At 43.1% G+C, this 17,797-nt stretch overlaps 1 protein-coding gene across 6 annotated transcripts in view; it reads left to right on the top strand.

The window, feature by feature from the left end:
• The first annotated feature begins 3,187 nt into the window (after positions 1 to 3,187).
• Positions 3,188 to 17,797, top strand: part of LOC126284496 (aquaporin AQPAn.G-like) — a 91,963-nt gene continuing 77,353 nt past the window's right edge. Inside the window, exon 1 of one of the 6 annotated variants that reach the window (XM_049983460.1) lies at positions 3,188 to 3,372. The gene's annotated coding sequence lies outside the window, so the exon portion shown is untranslated. The remainder of the gene's footprint in view (positions 3,373 to 17,797) is intronic. The other 5 variants (XM_049983461.1, XM_049983463.1, XM_049983464.1 and 2 more) reach the window with 5 other exon arrangements.

Genomic DNA, 17,797 nt, shown 5'->3' on the forward strand with positions numbered 1-17,797 from the left:
AAGGCCGAAATACTGAAATTGTCTGGCCGCGAAAAATCGTAGTACAGTACTTCCTTTCAATCGTCGACGAACGTCGAAGCAGCAGATATAAAAATAACCGATCGCGGAATACAAAAGCGACTACAGTCACTTACAAGTGGAAAGACATCAGAACAAGATGAGATACCTGTAAGATTCTACAGTGATTATGCGAAAGAATTGCTCCCCTTCTGAAAGCAGCTTCTCGTAGTTCGCTAGAGCAATGAAGGGTACCTAGAGACCGGAAAATTGAAGAGGTCATATCCGTTTTCAAGGAGGGTCGTACGACAGACGCATTTAATCGTAAGCCTATATCGTTGACACCAATCCGTTGCAGAATCATGAACGTGTATTATGCTAAAGAATTATGACGTTTGTGGAGGATGAAAATCTCCTCTACGAAAATCAAAATGGATTCCGCAAACACAGATCTTGCGAAACTCAGCTCGCTCTGTTCCTCAAACGCTCAATATGGGTGTGAATTCCTGAGGGACCAAACTGCTGAGGACATCGGTCCCTAGACTTACACACTACTTATACTAAGTTAATCTAACTTATGCTAAGAACGACACACACACCCATGCTCTAGGGAACAATCCAAACTCCGACAGGAGGGGCTGCGTAATCCGTGACATGGCACCTCAAATCGGGCGGAAACTCCGCGCGGCCCTCAACGATACATAGCGGTGTAGGCAACAGCGCTCAAGTTGATACCGTGTTACGTGATTTCAGGAAGGCATTTGACGCATTTCCGCACTGCCTCCTAGTAAAGAAAAATACAAACTTACCGAGTGTCGGACCGTATTTGCGACTGAATGCAGGACTTCCTTGCAGATAGAACTCAGCGTAACGCTCTTAAGGATTAAAATCGGCCTTCCTGAGTGGCAGAGCGGTTCTAGGCGCTACAGTCTGGAACCGCGCGACAGCTACGGTCGCAGGTTCGAATCCTGCCTCGGGCATGGATGTGTGCGATGTCTTTAGGTTGGTTAGGGGACTGATAACCTCAGAAGTCTTATAGTGCTCAGAGCCATTTTTGATTAAAATCGACAGATGTGAATGTTATTTCCGGAGTATCACAAGGAAGTATGGTAGGGCCGTTACTGTTTACAGTGTATATGAAGAATCTAGCAGCAAGCGTCGGAAGCTCTTTAAGACTGTCGCCATATAGAGCGGTTATCTATAAGAAAGTAGCGACGCCATAAGTCGCTATTGATTTCCAAAATGACCTGCTGAGGATTCATGAATGGTGCAGACTTTGGCAGTTGATGCTGAACATGAATAAATGTAACATATTGCGCACACATAGGGAAGGAAATCCGCTGCTGTACGCCTACACTACCGATGAAATATATCTAGGAGTAACTATCCAGAGCGATCTTAAGCGGAATGACAACATAAAACAAATAATAGGAAAAGCAGACACCAGAGAGAGATTCATAGGAAGAATCTTAAGGAAATATAACTCATCCACGAAAGAAGTTGCTTACAAGGCGCCTGTCCGACGGATTCTTGGGTAGTGTTCATCAATCCGGAACCCTTATGAGGTAGGACTGATAGAAGAGAGAGAGAAGATCCAATGAAGAGCGGCACGTTTTTCACGGGATCGTTTAGTTGGCACGAGAGTGTACAGAAATGCTCAACAAACTCCAGTGGTAGACGCTATAATAGAGGCGTTGCGCATCAGAGATTGTGCATCATAGGGAGTTTGCCACTGAAATTGCGAGAGAGTACTTTTCGGGAAGAGTCGGACAACGTATTACATCCGGAATGAGGTTTTCACTCTGCAGCGGAGTGCTTCAAATGGTTCAAATGGCTCTGAGCACTATGGGACTCAACTGCTGTGGTTATTAGTCCCCTAGAACGTAGAACTACTTAAACCTAACTAACCTAAGGACATCACACACATCCATGCCCGAGGCAGGATTAGAACATGCGACCGTAGCAGTCGCACGGTTCCGGACTGCGCGCCTAGAACCGCGACCGAGCGAGGTGGCGCAGTGGTTAGCACACTGGACTCGCATTCGGGAGGACGACGGTTCAATCCCGTCTCCGGCCATCCTGATTTAGGTTTTCCGTGATTTCCCTAAATCGTTTCAGGCAAATGTCGGGATGGTTCCTTTGAAAGGGCACGGCCGATTTCCTTCCCCATCCTTCCCTCACCCGAGCTTGCGCTCCGTCTCTAATGACCTCGTTGTCGACGGGACGTTAAACACTAATCTCCTCCTCCTCCTCCTAGAACCGCGAGACCACCGCGGCCGGCGCAGAGGAGTGCGCGCTGATATGAAACTTCCTGGCAGATTAAAACTGTGGGCTGGACCAAGACTCGAACTCGAGACCTTTTCATTTCGCGGGCAAGTGCTTTACCATCTGAGCTACCCAAGCATGACTCACGACCCGTTCTCACAGCTTCAATACTGCCAGTACATCGTCTCCCACGTTCCAAACTCCACAGAAGCTCTTCTGCGAAGAGCTCCTTAACATATTACATCCTCCCACACACATCTCGCGAAATGACTACGACGGAAAAATTCGAGAAATTAAATGCAGAGGCCCACCGACAATCATTCTTCAAATCTTCATATGTTCAGATGTGTGTGAAATCTTATGGGACTTAACTGCTAAGGTCATCAGTCCCTAACCTTACACACTACTTAACCTAAATTATCCTAACGACAAACACACACACACCCATGCCCGAGGGAGGACTCGAACTGTAGCGCCAGAGACCGTTCGGCTAATCCCGTGCGGCAAATCATTCTTCCCACGCTCCATTCGTGAGCGGAAGAGGGACGGGGGGGGGGGGGGGGGGGCTCAATTAGTGATACCAAAAGTACCCTCCGCCTCACAGGTGGATCGCGGAGTATTATATAGACGTAGATAGTGGAAGAGAGAGAAAGACAGAGGGAGAACTTAAGAAAAGATTAGGTTTAACTATTACAGCGACGACAAGCTCGTTGGAGTACAAGCTTTGAGCTGTATCTAGGCTGGGTGAGAAAATCGATCACGTAACTTCCAGAGGCACCGTCCCAAGCCGAGTGCGCGCGACAGTGTGTGTGTGTGTGTGAGAGAGAGAGAGAGAGAGAGGGAGAGGGAGATAGAGAGATTACTGGATACGTAAGTGTCGGAGTGCAGTGGGAGTCCCTTGACGTCAAAGATGCCAGTGGGCTGTGATTGCATCCGTCAAATCTTCCGATCGATGGCGGCGACAGCCGAAGCGCCATGGAGACAGCCAAGAAATAGGGGCGCTGCGATCTGGCGTGTCCAGTGTGCGCTCACGTCGTGGCCAGGTGTCACAGCAAAAGGTCTGCGGCAGTCAACTGTCCTGTCGTGTGTACGTAGCCAGCCGTGGATGAGGTACTGTACGCTAGCATACTTCTAACATGGGTGGCTTGATAAGAAATCGTTTGCTGTCTAGAAAAAAAAAAGAGACTGGATTAAAAACGATGTCCAACGGGAACAAATTTTAAACAGTGGGTTATGGTTCTAGGAGATATAATGTAACATGCGTGGGGCTCCAAAAACCTCTGTGCGCTCTGGTGCGCTCTGATAGGTACATCAGTCAGACACTTTCTTAAAGTGCCTATTCGTTAGAGACCTTAACTGCCCGCAAGGTACTTCTGTCAGTGTTTGGAACTGTTCGATCAGTGTCATTAGATGAAAACTGAAACTGATTTCTTAGTCATGAGACGTGAGATTCACTCCTTTCACGCCCGCCTCTGCCCGCTATTTTAACAGTAGTAGTTTTAATAGTATTCACGCAGAACAAAAAAAAAACATATTTGCAAGCATTTACATACTTAAGGGGGTAGTTTGACTAGGGTATGGTAGGCAGTACGGTAGGAACAAACCAGAAATTGTCTGGAATAACTGAGGGAAAACTTAGAAAACCAAATTCGTCATAGCCGGATGCAGGCTGGAGGCCAGTCTGTGTATTACCTTTTGCGGATGATTAGTGCAAGTTTTTCCAGAAAATAAAAACAAAAGTTGTGCGAAAGTGTGTTGTGAAATTACAGACTTATTTATCATTAAGTACTTGTTACATTTTCATCCCATCCCTAATCTGTGTTATCGAAGAAATTCTTCACTGTGTAGAACTTACTGTTTAACACACAATTATAACTGTCTTCTTAAACAAGTCTGAGTAGTCTTTTTAATATTTACGCAGTCTTGTTCCTTGGTTGGAAATTTTGTTTAGAGTTTTACCTACAGGTGTCAGCAGGTGGGACCGATACCTCACACGATGCTAGAATGCATTGCAAGATATTCACTTTTCCTTTTCTTGGTGGTGCTTACAATTTCAACTATTTATTAGTTTTTCTCGCTATTTCTCATTGTGCACTGCATTCAGGAAACTGAGTGTGCTTCTAAAGACCACTGTCACCAGCGCATTTATTTTTCCATTGTGGCCTCGTTCATTGCCCGTGTTTCATCCGTGTACAAGAGGAGCGGCAATACGCAGTTTCGTCTGAATGATCTGGTGATTTGTTAGAGCGGAATTTCGTATGAAATGCCGGCCGGACTGGCCGAGCGGTAGTAGGCACTGCATTCTCGAACCGTGCGACCGCATGGATGTGTGTGATGTCCTTAGGTTAGTAGTTCTAAGTTCTAGGGGAGTGATGACCGCAGCAGTTACGTCCCATAGTGCTCAGAGCCATTTGAACCATTTTTGGTATGAAATCTGACATCAGTTGAGCTTTCGCAATTGATATTAACGGTGGCCCTGAAGGATATAATCTTGCCAATTCCGTTTTAACATAGTCTTAAGACTTACTGGCCTGAATCTCCCCCGTCATGCTTGCCACCACCTTTCTTAGATTAAAATCGTATCTTCAGAAAACATTTGATTGTTGTTCAACGGATTTTAGGTTACTTTTTTATTTTTTTCGTATTCTCATTTAAAGTCTCTTCGTTTGATGACAATCAAAGTAATAGATTAAAGATCTAAGCAAAACAATGGCTTACGTGAAATCTTGTCGAATATATTAGAGGGAGAAACGTTCTCACTTCTGGCGCCACTTTGCAATTGGATAACATCTCGAGCCTGCTAAATGCGGATGGTTCTCTCATCATCATTCCGAGAATGCAACTGACTCTAAGAGATATATCTGTATTTATCGTTACGCAGTATTTAAAGTTAAATGATCTCTACGATGCCTTGCTGACAAACGCTAGGCACTCAAAGGTTTGCTAGTAAGCGAAGTCCGAAAATCCAGATGTATGTCCAACATTTAGTAGTTAGTTTTAACGAGGAGGGCTATGGCAGCGGGAGAACTGAAAACGTTTTATTCATTTTGGAAATCAGTTGTCTGTGGGCAGAGGTGGGACGCCTCCAGGCTAATTCAGAGACTTGGCGTTGTTACAGTTAATTTCCACCTTCATTTCAATGTTCGACATGATAGCTGAAACGTCCCTTTCTCTATTTCATGACGAACTACAGTTCCAAATATTGAAATTTCCCTCTCAAATTCAATTTAACTTTAATAGGTATCGATGCACTACCTAAAGCGACATGTGGAAATTCATGCCAGACCGGGACTCGAACCCCGATTTTCCACTTATCGCGAGAGGTCGCCTTACTACTTAGGTTTTCCGAGCATGTGTCACACACCTATCCATATCTTCTCATAGATTATTAATTTATTTACCCTCACTCGCACACGAAGTGATTCCCGGGCAGGTTTTGAGAATCAAGCCAGCGAGATGGGATGGTGCTGAAAATACGATAGTTTGACTTCTCGATGTCTTGATTCTAAAAGCCTGCAAGGGAATCCCGTGATGTGTGAGAGTGGGTAAATGAATTAATAATGTATCAAAAGAAATGGACAGGAGTGTGACTTGTGGAAGTTTGGGTCGGTCCGGGGAGCGAATTCGGATAGTGTGAGTGATAAGGCAACAGCTCGCGATAAGCGAAAAATCCACATTCAAGTCTTGGTCCGGCAAAAATTTTAATTTGTCGCTTTAGGTAGGAGATTTGTAAAGCTAAATTACGGATGAGCTGAATTTGAGGGGCCAATTCCTGTTCACTTTCCGCTGCAGTGTTTCATTCTGCTGGCCAGGGTCCATGATTACATGAATTTTTAATTTTTTTCCCGTGTATGTGTAGAAGATGAGAGGAGAACACTACGGTAACATAAATAAAATATTTCGTCTACTTTCGTATTTGTGTCTCACTTTGTAAAACAGTGTTCTGTTTTTCTGTGACAGTAATGTCTCGATACTGAGTCTCGTCAATAAAGGAGAGGTCACTGAAAAAAGTTGCTGCAGTGAACACATAGTGTGTTGTGGGGCGATCACTCTGTTGTATAAAAAATTCAAAATCCAAGATCGCTTAAACGCTGTTTATTAGACAACCGGTTTCAACACACTAAAAGTGTCATCATAGGATCTGTGAAGATATAACATTACAGGCCTGAGTGAGGGCTCACACGAGTTACACTATATACATTACTATTAGTACAACACCACCGCAGCTGCGCTCAAGTGTCAAATAGTTTTATCTTGTAACTTCGGTTGTATATAGCTGATGGAATAGAATGACCATGAGAGCAATTGTTTTTTTATTTCTGCGACAACGATTTTATATCATCTGGTCTGCCTCATGTATCGTTATATCCAAATGATTTCTGCATGTTAAGCTACATTCAGGTATGTGGTGCTATTAGTGATGTATATATTGTAACTCATGTAAGCCTTCCCTCAAACCTGTCATGTTATATCTTCACAGATACGATGATTGCACCTTTAGTGTGTTGAAACCGGTTGTCTAATAAACAGTGTTTAAGTGATCTTGGCTTTTACTTTACTTATAAAAAATTACTGCTTTAGTCCATTAGAACACGTGAAAGAACCAGAGGAATTACGATGCCTCGTTGCGGCAATATGCTTGTGATAAGAGTTCTGTTCTAGTTTAGTTCTTTTTACAGCCACTACTGAAACAGAAGTTCACTTCTGGGACGAAAATAATGGAGGTACAGAGCTTAATGTTACGTCAACACTGGGGCTACAGAGAATAGCCCCTGTTAATACTTTTTAGTACGGGACCTACTTGCTTGAGCAATATTCCGGGTGAAGTTGCAAGAGTGTTTTGTAAGCAATCTTAGTTGCAGATTGACTACATTTTCCTAGCGTTCTACCAATGAACCGAAGTCTGCAATCTGCTTTCCTTTACACGCAAGAATTTGTGTATGAGTTTATCAGTTGCAACTGTGATTTCTTGACATAATGGTCTTAGAAGAGGATGTTGTTTCATTTTGTGAAATGCACAGTTAGACGTTTGTCAACATTTAAAGAAAGTTGACAAACTGCGACTAAGTTTTAAACGTTATCGTCATCTGATTGAATATGCTATAACACAAAAAAACAACGAAGGAATTATCCGAATGGGACGCAACTTTCTAGATGTGATGTACACGTAAGAACAAAAACAAAAATGATTAAAATTTCAGAAAAATTGAATGCCTTATTCAAGAAAAAGAACTTCACAATTTGAGCGAGTCAACAACATTGGCTCACCTCTGGCTGTTATGGAAGCAATTATACTTGGCATTGATTGCTAGAGTTGTTGGATGTCCTTCCCAAGAATCTAGTGCCAAAAACTCTCGAACTAGTGCGTTGGATCGCCCTGCCCATAACTTTCTCAATTTGGGAGAGATTCAGCGACCTATCTTGCCAAGGTGGGATTTGGCAAGCGCGAGGACAAGCAGCAGAAACACTCGCCTGTGCGGGCAGGCACTGTCTTGCTGAAATGTAGGCCAAGGACGGCTCGCCGTGAAGGGCAACAAAACAGGACGAAGACAATCGTCCACCACTGTGCTGCATGGGTACCGCGGGCGACAATCACAGGGGTTCTGCTACTAAAAGGAGTGGTACCCCAAAGCATCGAACACAATTTTCGGTGTGTATGGCAGGCGACAGTCAGGCTGGTATTCGACTGCTGTCTGGGGTGTGTCGAGAACCGTCTTGGGCTTGGAACCTCATTGACTGGAGTAGAATTGTCTTCAACGATGAGTTCCATTTCGTATTGTAACCGATGACCAGCGCCGACACGTCTGGAGGTGCCTCGGATAGTGGTGGGATACCAACCTGTGGCCCGCCGTAAGGCCTGACAACCAGCAGTAATGGTGTGAATTGCCATTTCTTCATTTCCTTTCATATCAGAACGCATTCGGTTGTCATCCGCGGCACCCTTCAATAAAGCAGTAGGTCGACGGTATTCTGCGCCCCGTTTTGTTAACCTTCATGGATAGCTATCTTGGGCTTACACTTCAGCAAGATAATGCCCGCTAGAAGAGGACGAGCATTTCTACTGGTTATTTTCGTGCTTGTAAAACCATACTTTGGCCTGAAATTTCCCCGTATATCTTCCCAATTGAGAACTTTGGAGCATTATGGGCAAGGCCTTCCATCCAGCTCGGGTTTCTGACAATCAGTTGGATGGAATTTGGCAGGATATCCCTCAGAAAGACATCCAGAAACTTTATCAATCAATTCCATACTGACGACATGTGGACCAATGCGTTAATGACTTGCTCAGTATGTGAAGTGGTTTCTCTTGAATACATCACAGTTCTTCGAAATTGTGATCACGTCTACCCATTTCCGTCTCATGCGGGTAATTACATCGTGGTGTGTTACGGTTTTTTTCTTTACAGTGCATTTGTGCAGATTTATTTTCAGGCAGTACTTCGTTACAGACAATTGCATGATTTGGTAATAACCTAAGGTTACCATTAACATTGTCTGCAATGTCATTAATAACATGACCAGCTACGGCCCCAACGAACTTGTGTGGGATACATCTGAAATTACTTCTCCCTCTATGGGTGACACTCCATCCAAGATACCATTTTGCATGCTCCTTACCAAGAAATCTTCAGAGTGCTCACCAACTTCTTTTGGTGGCTCAGACGATAGTACTTCCGATAATATACGCATATGTGGTTCCATAGGCGTCCGCGAATGGAGATAAGAGGGATCCTTGTCCCATCCTGGTGTTTGGAATACAGAATTCTGATAAGGCTGTTCCTTTTCTGCAGCCCGATGGTGATTTCGGCGTCGTTCTCCATTTAGGGAACATGAGACGATTTGCAAAACGTTGCCGATATACTGTCCTGAAAGTACTCGCTGTTCCTTCCTCGTAAAGACGACTGAGGTCTACGGAATGCATTGCAGCTCAAGTGCAATTACATAATTATGAATTCAACAGTCCAGATGCAAAACTCAGAAAAACTAGGAGGTGGGGCATAAGATTCATTTTCAACCCAAGGATGTTAGAAGGCGACTGCACCGGGCTCTCTGTGATTGTTTTGGAACGTATACCAAATTCATCTTGTTTCACACTGGACTTGGTTACACTTTAAAAAAAATAGCCGTTAATTATGCCAGTCATAGAGTCGAAAATTATGTGGTAAAGCCCATTAGCACGAACAGACGTGGATTTTTTTGGAAAAAAAAGAGAAAAAAGAAGAAATGGTTGAAATGGCTCTGAGCACTTAACGTCTGACGTCATCAGTCCGATAGAACTACTTAAACCTAACCTAAGGACATTACATACATCCATGCCCGAGGCAGGATTCGATCCTGTGACCGTAGCGGTCGCGTGGTTCCAGACTGAAGCGCCTATAACCGCTCGGCCGCAACGGCCGGCGATTTTTTGCAAACACACTGTTGCTGTGATGTTGAGTTGAAAAAAAAAAGTTTTTAAGTTTGCTGCTTCCAGCAGGATAACTGTCAATGTCAGAGTCCAGAATCGAGGTATAGTGGTTTAAGAATCGTGATAGTGACTGCTTGTTTTTGTTAATCAAAAGAAATGTCTCTAGCTTCCTAATATCAGAAATGTGAATTTTAGAATGTCGCTCCCTCTTGCATGATTTCAGAGGACGCACATGTGAGGTACTGCGTCGAATGGAAGTAACACGAAGGAGCAGGCCGCTCTGGTTATTACAGATGGCGCCCGTGGCGCGCGCCAGACGTGCCGGGCAGGCGGGCTGAGTGTGGAAAATTCCGAACGACCAGCACCCGTTGTGAGTGGCGCTTACTGAAAGGCGCTCGCTCCAAGGGGGGGTGAGAACTCGGGGGAACCTGGCCTGGCTCGGGCAACACTGCCAGGACAGGCCCGCCGACTGTGGAAAATTCCGAAGTGCTGCCGGCGGCCGCAGTGATGAATGGCGTTGTAGAACACGCGCTCAGGCCTGGGATGTAGGGACGAGGGGTCTGCGGTCGGCCGCTGGATCTGTTCCCCACACTCCGCTGTCAATGCGATCCGTCTACTCGTCTGTACAAGAGGCGCGGTGACAAGGCGACGTCTAACTGCAGTTATGCTTCATGGCACTATGCTGAATCAGCCCTAGGATTTTATATAAGGTTTATCACTTCTTTAGGCTTTGGCAAAGACTGTTGATGTGAGCCGGCCGGAGTGGCCGAGCGGTTCTAGGCGCTACAGTCTGGAACCGCGCGACCGCTACGGTCACAGGATCGAATCCTGCCTCGGGCATGGATGTGTGTGATGTCCTTAGGTTGGATAGGTTTAAGTAGTTCTAAGTTCTAGGCGACTGATGACCACAGAAGTTAAGTCCCATAGTGCTCAGAGCCATTTGAACCTTTTTGTTGATGTGAAATATGCCAGGTTGCACTGTGTTTCGGAATTCACGCCGGTTTTCCGTTAGTCGCACGCGCCTCACACCTACGTGAGTTTTTTTTGTATTTGGCTCCACGGAGATGAACAGTGGCTTGGCGCTCCTCCCGCAGGCCAGTGATGGGCAGTATTATGTTATGGGACTCCCTTTCGACCTGTGGTAGTAATCGAAGGCCCCATGACAGCTCCGGCTACGTGAACATCACTGCAGACCAGCTGCATTCCTTCTACCTGGTAGCTCGCTCGAGGCGAGGGCATCTTCCAGCAGGATAACTGTCCATGTCAGAGTCCAGAATCGAGACACACGATAGTGAACCTACATTGATGTCCCAGACACCAAATTCGCATTATCTGAATCAGATGGTACACAGTTGGAACGCCATCGGTCGATAACTCAATGGCCGCAAGCCGCCGGCCAGTAATTTACGGGATTTCAGCGGCCTGTGCTCAGACATGTGGTGCCACATACCTCCGGAAAACTACCAGCGACTGATCTAATGCACCCCATTCAGAATCTCTGCGGTATCCATTCATTCATACATATTATAAAAATAGATGCACGTACGTGTGTTCCACATGTCCTAAACGACCTGACAGACTTCAACCAAACTTGGTGCACATATCACTTACTGTCTGGAAAGAATCTCATTCGGGGTAATCAAAGGGTTGTGGACGAAAAAGCAGTGTAGCCCATGACACCTGAAAACAATGTTATATTGATCCAGTATTTGAGAATGAGAGCACGTAATGCCTTGCAGAAACCTTTACACATAATTTTAAATCTTAACGAATTTTTTGTCGCCGACTACACCCACAAAAGAAAGTTTATCACGTACAGTACTACATATTCGCTGTTCATGCACTAAAAATACCGCATGAAGCATGACGTTTTAATTTACTATTTTCTCACTACTAACTGTATTATAGACATAGTTTGAAGACAGTATTCACATATACCTCTGAAGGTACCAGCGCCATTACATCATTGTAAGGAGTAGGGTGGGTAGGATCCCAGCCGTATCACGGCGTCAGGTGGTTTTGCGGAGTACTGATGTAATAGTCGTGAGGTTGTTATTCTGTGGAGCTGTACCAGACCTTCACTCAGGTTGTGCAGTGCTACTGTATCTTCAGTTTCGCGCCTCTTAAGAGTCTTGAATTCAGTCTTGCTGTTAGTATTCAAAGGAAAGTGTGATAGGGATCAGAAAAGCTCAGTGGCATGTGTTACTGTGAAGTGAGGGTAAGTGGAAGAGTAGAAAATTGGATCTGAAACAGACGACACTAACACCACATTATCTTTGCTGCAATTAATGTACTCTTGCGAGGAATTGGGGGGGGGGGGGGGGGGTTGTGTCCTCGGTATATTTGTGGTGTGACATGAGAACACCATATTTTGAGAGTGAAGTGATCGGAATGAATCTTGAAGCAGCACGCGTGCTAAGGGCCGTGCTATGGAAACAGGTCACGTCTCTGTTTGGAGAGCATTGCATGCATTCTATCCTCAAAAGGATGCAGGATTTCGGATCAGCTGTTTACCCACATCGTATGCTTTTTGTGCAGTGATTCGTGCACTGAAGAGTGACGGTGCTGTTTTCCACACACGTTTTATTTCCATATGGGGCCTTCTGTACAAGAGACGAGTATTTTAACAGCAGGAACAGTCACATCTGCTGTTCTATCGCACCAACGAATATTCTCCGTAAACATGTGTGCCGGAATTGCGTATAACAATCTTCTAGGTCCTGTGATACTGCCGCCTAGGTTATCTGCACCAGCTTCCTTAGTGCAGGCCACATTCCCGGAGCTGCTTGAAAATCTGCCAGTTTTTGTGCGTAGAGGCCTCTGGTTCCTGCATGAAGAAGCTCCAGCATACTGCAGTATTGGTGCTCGAGCACAGCTAAATGTCGATTTTGGGAAACATTAAATAAGACGAGGGGGGGGGGGGGGATCTGTTGTGTGACCTGCGCCTTCTCCTGACTTAACGCCCCTTGATTACTTTCTCTGGGGAAACGTCAAAAGCATGCTTTAAGTTACTCCATTGCCACTAAAGCTGAGCTGATAGCCCGAATTACTGATACATTCCACCAAATTCGATAGCACCCAGAGTTTGACACGCATTGATACGAATCTATTAACCATGTATATAGATACAGGGAGAATTGATTGAACCATTCATGTTAATTTGTCAGAACATGCCTAATAATAATAATAATAATAATAATAATAATAACAAAAACGGTAATTTTTGTGCATTTATGGTTATTCATTATTTTAACCTTAAGGGTGCGTTTAAGTCAATGTTCCTTGATAAAAGGATGCTCTTTGTGTGACCTATCGTTCCTCAGAGTATGTCGGTGACTTCCTGAAGCATCTTCTACATTCATTTAAAGAAACCAAGTCGGTGTCGCAATTCTACAGCTATAAACGTAAAAACTTACTTGAGTACGTCTACAAATTAGCAAGATTAACTGCTCTAACATACTTATTCCATCTAGGAAAAAAAAAAGAGAAACAAACTGGAGTGGCCTTCTCGCTCCCTCTCCCTATTGAGGATAACCCAGTATATCTTTTACATAGCCAAATAACTTTCTGTTCAGAAGCAAAAGAAAAAAGGGTTATGCATGTCGCTTTGTTACCAGTGCATATTAACCAGCAAGATTGCATTTCTTATACCTTTGTACATTAGGAAAATGAACTGCTGCATTTTTTTTTTTTTTTTGCAGTCTTCCTCCTATGTTTTGCATTCCGTAATCCATTTCCTCTAATGAAGATCTGTTCAAGAAACTTTCCACAGTGTATCACTCAGTAAATATGACGTAAGCAAAAACGTAACTCAGAACTGATTTTGGATAGGCTGACTCTTTCAAATAAGAAGACAGCTGTCAGCCACTATTTATTACGTAACTAGCGCCGTAACCGGTTTCGAACGGACAGGTTCGGCTTCAGACAACTATTCACGTCAAGATGCATATTTGCTGAAGTTTTTGGCTCTTTATCGCCTCTTGTAATGAAAGATTCTTGGGATGGTGGTGCTGGCGCCGAAGGGATAACGTTATTCGTCCTCTTCCTTGGAGTGCCAGTAGGCGAAGGGAACACAAGGGAAATGCACTGGTCATTCCAAAGGTCTTCTGTTGTATTTTTGTTTCACTACAGCATACAACAATGAAGAGAAGCTAGGAATGCTACTCATTTAGCCAGACCGTGAAACAAATCAGTTCTGCGACACACGCAACAACACTAGAAAAAAAAGAGTGCAGAAAGATTCGTACTGATATATCGTTATTTCTAGTTAGTTAATTATTTATTAGTTAATTGCATGTATCATATCATTTGAACGATTATTTAATCGTAACATGCAGTTTACATGATATGTATAAATGATTAGTGTTAACGTTAATGAACACTTTACTTTAGTCCTACTCATACAACCACTTCTTTTTACTGGCTGCTAGATTTTATGTAGAAATTCGTCAGTGGAGTAGAAGGTGTTCTCTAGGAGAAATATTTTTAAACTGTGTTTAAAATTTGCTTCGCCATTTCTCAGAAATTTTATGATACTGAGAAAAGATCAAAAATTTTTGTTCCTGCATATTGAACTCCTTTCTGAAGCACAGAGAGCTTTGACAATGGGTAATTAAGATCGTTTTTCTCTCTCGTGCTGTGGGCATTGACATCACTGTTTTTCTCTTATTGTGACGGATCACTTATGTTGAATTTCATTAGCAAATATATGTACAGTTAAAATGCCCAACTCCTTGAAGGTACACCTACATGATGCTCATGTGTGAACACCACATGTTGTTATTACTGCTCACTTTTGTATAGTCATTACTTTCTTTCTAAGTGACAAGTTACCTCAGAAAATTATTCTGTAAGACTTAATTGAGCGGAAATACGGAAAATGCGTGAAACGGTTGATACGTTTGGTCCCAATATTAGCAACTGTACGAAGAGAAAAAGTGGTTACTTGGGAAGCTCAGAAATATGCTTCTTTCAGTTGAAGTTTTCATCTGTACGTACACAAGAAAATTTGTAGTATTTACCCTATTCACTGACTCATGCTCATGTGCTATTTAATTGTTAGGACGACTCTACTTGTCACACAGAATTGAATATAGAGCGTTTTACAAAATTTAGGAAGAGTCCAGTAACAGTTCTTTCGATAATAATATTCACCAACTCTTCTGTTGCTTACCGTCTAATGGGATTTATTATAACAGTAATATCGCCTGCAAAAAGTACCAATTTTGCTTGTTGAATGTTAAGTTGAATGTCATTCACATATTTCAGGAATAGGAGTGAACTCAAAATTGAACCCTTAGGACTCTCTTCATGATTTTCTTTTCTCCAGTCACTAAATATTTTTGCCTTTCCAACACTGTCTGAATTATTCAGCTCAAACTTTTGAATTCTGTCTTAAGTATGATTCAAACCAGCTGTGTGTAAAGACAACAGTTGCATAAAACCTGAGTTTTGCGGAGACTGTAAGACGTGCTACGTAATGAAATGCCTTGTAAATCTCACGAAACATACCTCGCGATGTATTATTAATGAAGGCTTCTACTATTTGATGAGTGGTGGTGGTGATGTTTGGTTTGTGGGGCGCTCAACTGCGCTGTCATCAGCGCCCGTACACAGTCCTAATTTTTACAGTCCAGTCTAGCCACTGTCACGAATAATGACAAATATTATGACAATACAGACACCCAGTCCCTGAGCACAGAAAATCCCAGACCGGCCGGGAATCGAACCTGGCACTCCGTGATCCAGAGGCAGCAACTCAAGCCACTAGACCACGAGCTGCAGACTATTTGATGAGTGAATGTATGAATACTATTCTCAAAGAAGTAGCTGTTCTGGTATGCAAACTGTGATATGCTGAGAAAATTGTTTCTATTTAAATGTGCGACTAATCTTGAGTACATTACTGACAGGTAGCTCAATAATGTATCTAGATTTTTCATAAATATTTGAAAGTTCGCTAGAGCACATCTGTAGACTGTTACAGTTATCAGAGTAGCGTCTGCAGTAACAGCTCACAAGCACATTCTTCTAGGTTCCGATCAACACAGAAACTATTGTGTTTGCACTGCCTACATGAAACATCAAGTTTTGCTCCATGTGCCTGTAGATGATGTTAGGTTCTGCGTATGAAGCTATTAATCAGCAATATTCCGACTGGTATGGAGTCCAGAGCAGACAATAGGAATGTTTCTGTTTATTATTTAGTGTGGCCCCAGTAGACCATTATGTGTTCGTTAGGTAACAGCTGAGAGCCGCTGTGTATTTCCCACCTCGCGCCTTAGCATATGAGCTAAGTGGCCTCTATTAGCCTCTGGCCTCGCATCTTGACTGTGTATACAGGTGCTCGCGTCAGCCTGACCTGCGATCGTACATGCGTTTGCTGAAGCCTTTGACAAAGCTGCTGATCTATCATAGTGGACAAGCTGCCCAAATCGTTTCGTTCATCTCTGGTTTTCACTTCGAGTTGCACCTTCCTCTACTATTGAGAGAGAGAGAGAGAGAGAGAGAGAGAGAGAGAGAGAGAGAGAAGTTAAGCACGACAGCTAGAAGACTTTTTTCTTACTACATTTCCAACGTGCTAAACATTCACTGTAATTCATAGAGTTTTATGTAGTCTTTGGAAATAAACGCGTTTATTTGATGGTATGTTTTTCACTTCTTTTACTTATGAATCATATTTACTAGCCTGTAACGAAGTATAATAATAGTGGTATGTAGTGACTAAAAATATTTTGCTACGTTACATTTTTCTTGTTAATCTCTTCTTTTTTGTTTTAAGATGAGCAACATCTTCTGCAGCGTAAGTTTCGTGAGGTTACGTTATCATTTGGTGTTGCTTACGATTTCTGATGTTATTAATCCGCGTGTGTTGCCCTGGAGTTGTATTTAGTTGGTCTTCATACTCCAGATGGTCGATTTTCGGACATATTTATTTGAACAATTTATTCCACTTTTCACTGTGTGTTGATTGTGCGTGTATAGTGTGTAGTACTGCTAGCCGTCGCTGTGTGTTTATCATTCGTCTTTTAGGTGCGTAGTTAGATATTTGTTTGGTTGTCATGTGTTAAGAAAAATGCGACTCTCACAGAAACACAGACCCACAAAGAAACAAAAATCATAGCACATATAGACACAACATCAACAAAAGACTAATGATAACCACACAATTACAGTTGGCAGCAGTACATACTATAAAGACACGCAATTAACACACATTGAAATGTGGAAATGAAGTGTCCACTTAAGTGTGTTCGAAAAAGTGCCGAAAATCGGCCATCTGAAGTGTGCAGACCAAATAAATACGACTTCAAGACGACACAAATCGATTAAGAACAATTAACACCAAATGGTGACTTAATACACGAATCTTATCCTGCAATTCTTGTTTCTCACCTAAAAACAAAACATCAAGAGAAAATGTAATGCAGTGACTTATTTCTCATTATTATATTTCGCAGTTATCACATACATAAAACTAACTTGTATTACAGGCCACTGAAGATGACTCACAAAAAAAAGTGAAACGCGGCTGTGCTAACCGTCACTATGACACTCTCACATCTGTCCCAGTAAACTACGGAGACAACAGAGAAACTGAGAGTGTGAGAATTTATTTCTGATGGTAAAATATCCTGAATCGTTAGGACTGCCTCATATTCCTCTCCGAACGTCAATGCCCGACGTTCCGATGTGTCTTTTGGATCTTCTTCAGGATTCCACTGGTGACCCTGAATGGCTGATAACTCGAAATCCTCTCCTGTAACAAACTCTTCATCTCGGAGGTAGGACGTACACCCTGTATCCTGTATTATTTGTTGGATGCATTTCGACCTCCGTCTCCCCCACAAATTTTAGCCTCTACAGCTCTCTCAATAATAACAGTAGTTACTCTTTGAGGTGCTGAGACATGTCTAACCATCCTGCCATATTCTTGTCAGTGTTTTCCATATGTTTCCATCTGCGAAGAACCCCATCATTCGTCATCTTGTCAGTTCATCTAATTTTAAACATTTATCCTGTCGAACCATATCTCAGATATTTCTATCTTTTTGTCCGGTTTCCCCACAGTCTGATTCACTAACCATACAATCTCACGCACCAAACGTGCATTTTCAGAAATTTTCT

The sequence above is a fragment of the Schistocerca gregaria genome, chromosome 8 (genome assembly GCF_023897955.1).
Source record: "Schistocerca gregaria isolate iqSchGreg1 chromosome 8, iqSchGreg1.2, whole genome shotgun sequence".
NCBI lineage: Eukaryota > Metazoa > Arthropoda > Insecta > Orthoptera > Acrididae > Schistocerca > Schistocerca gregaria.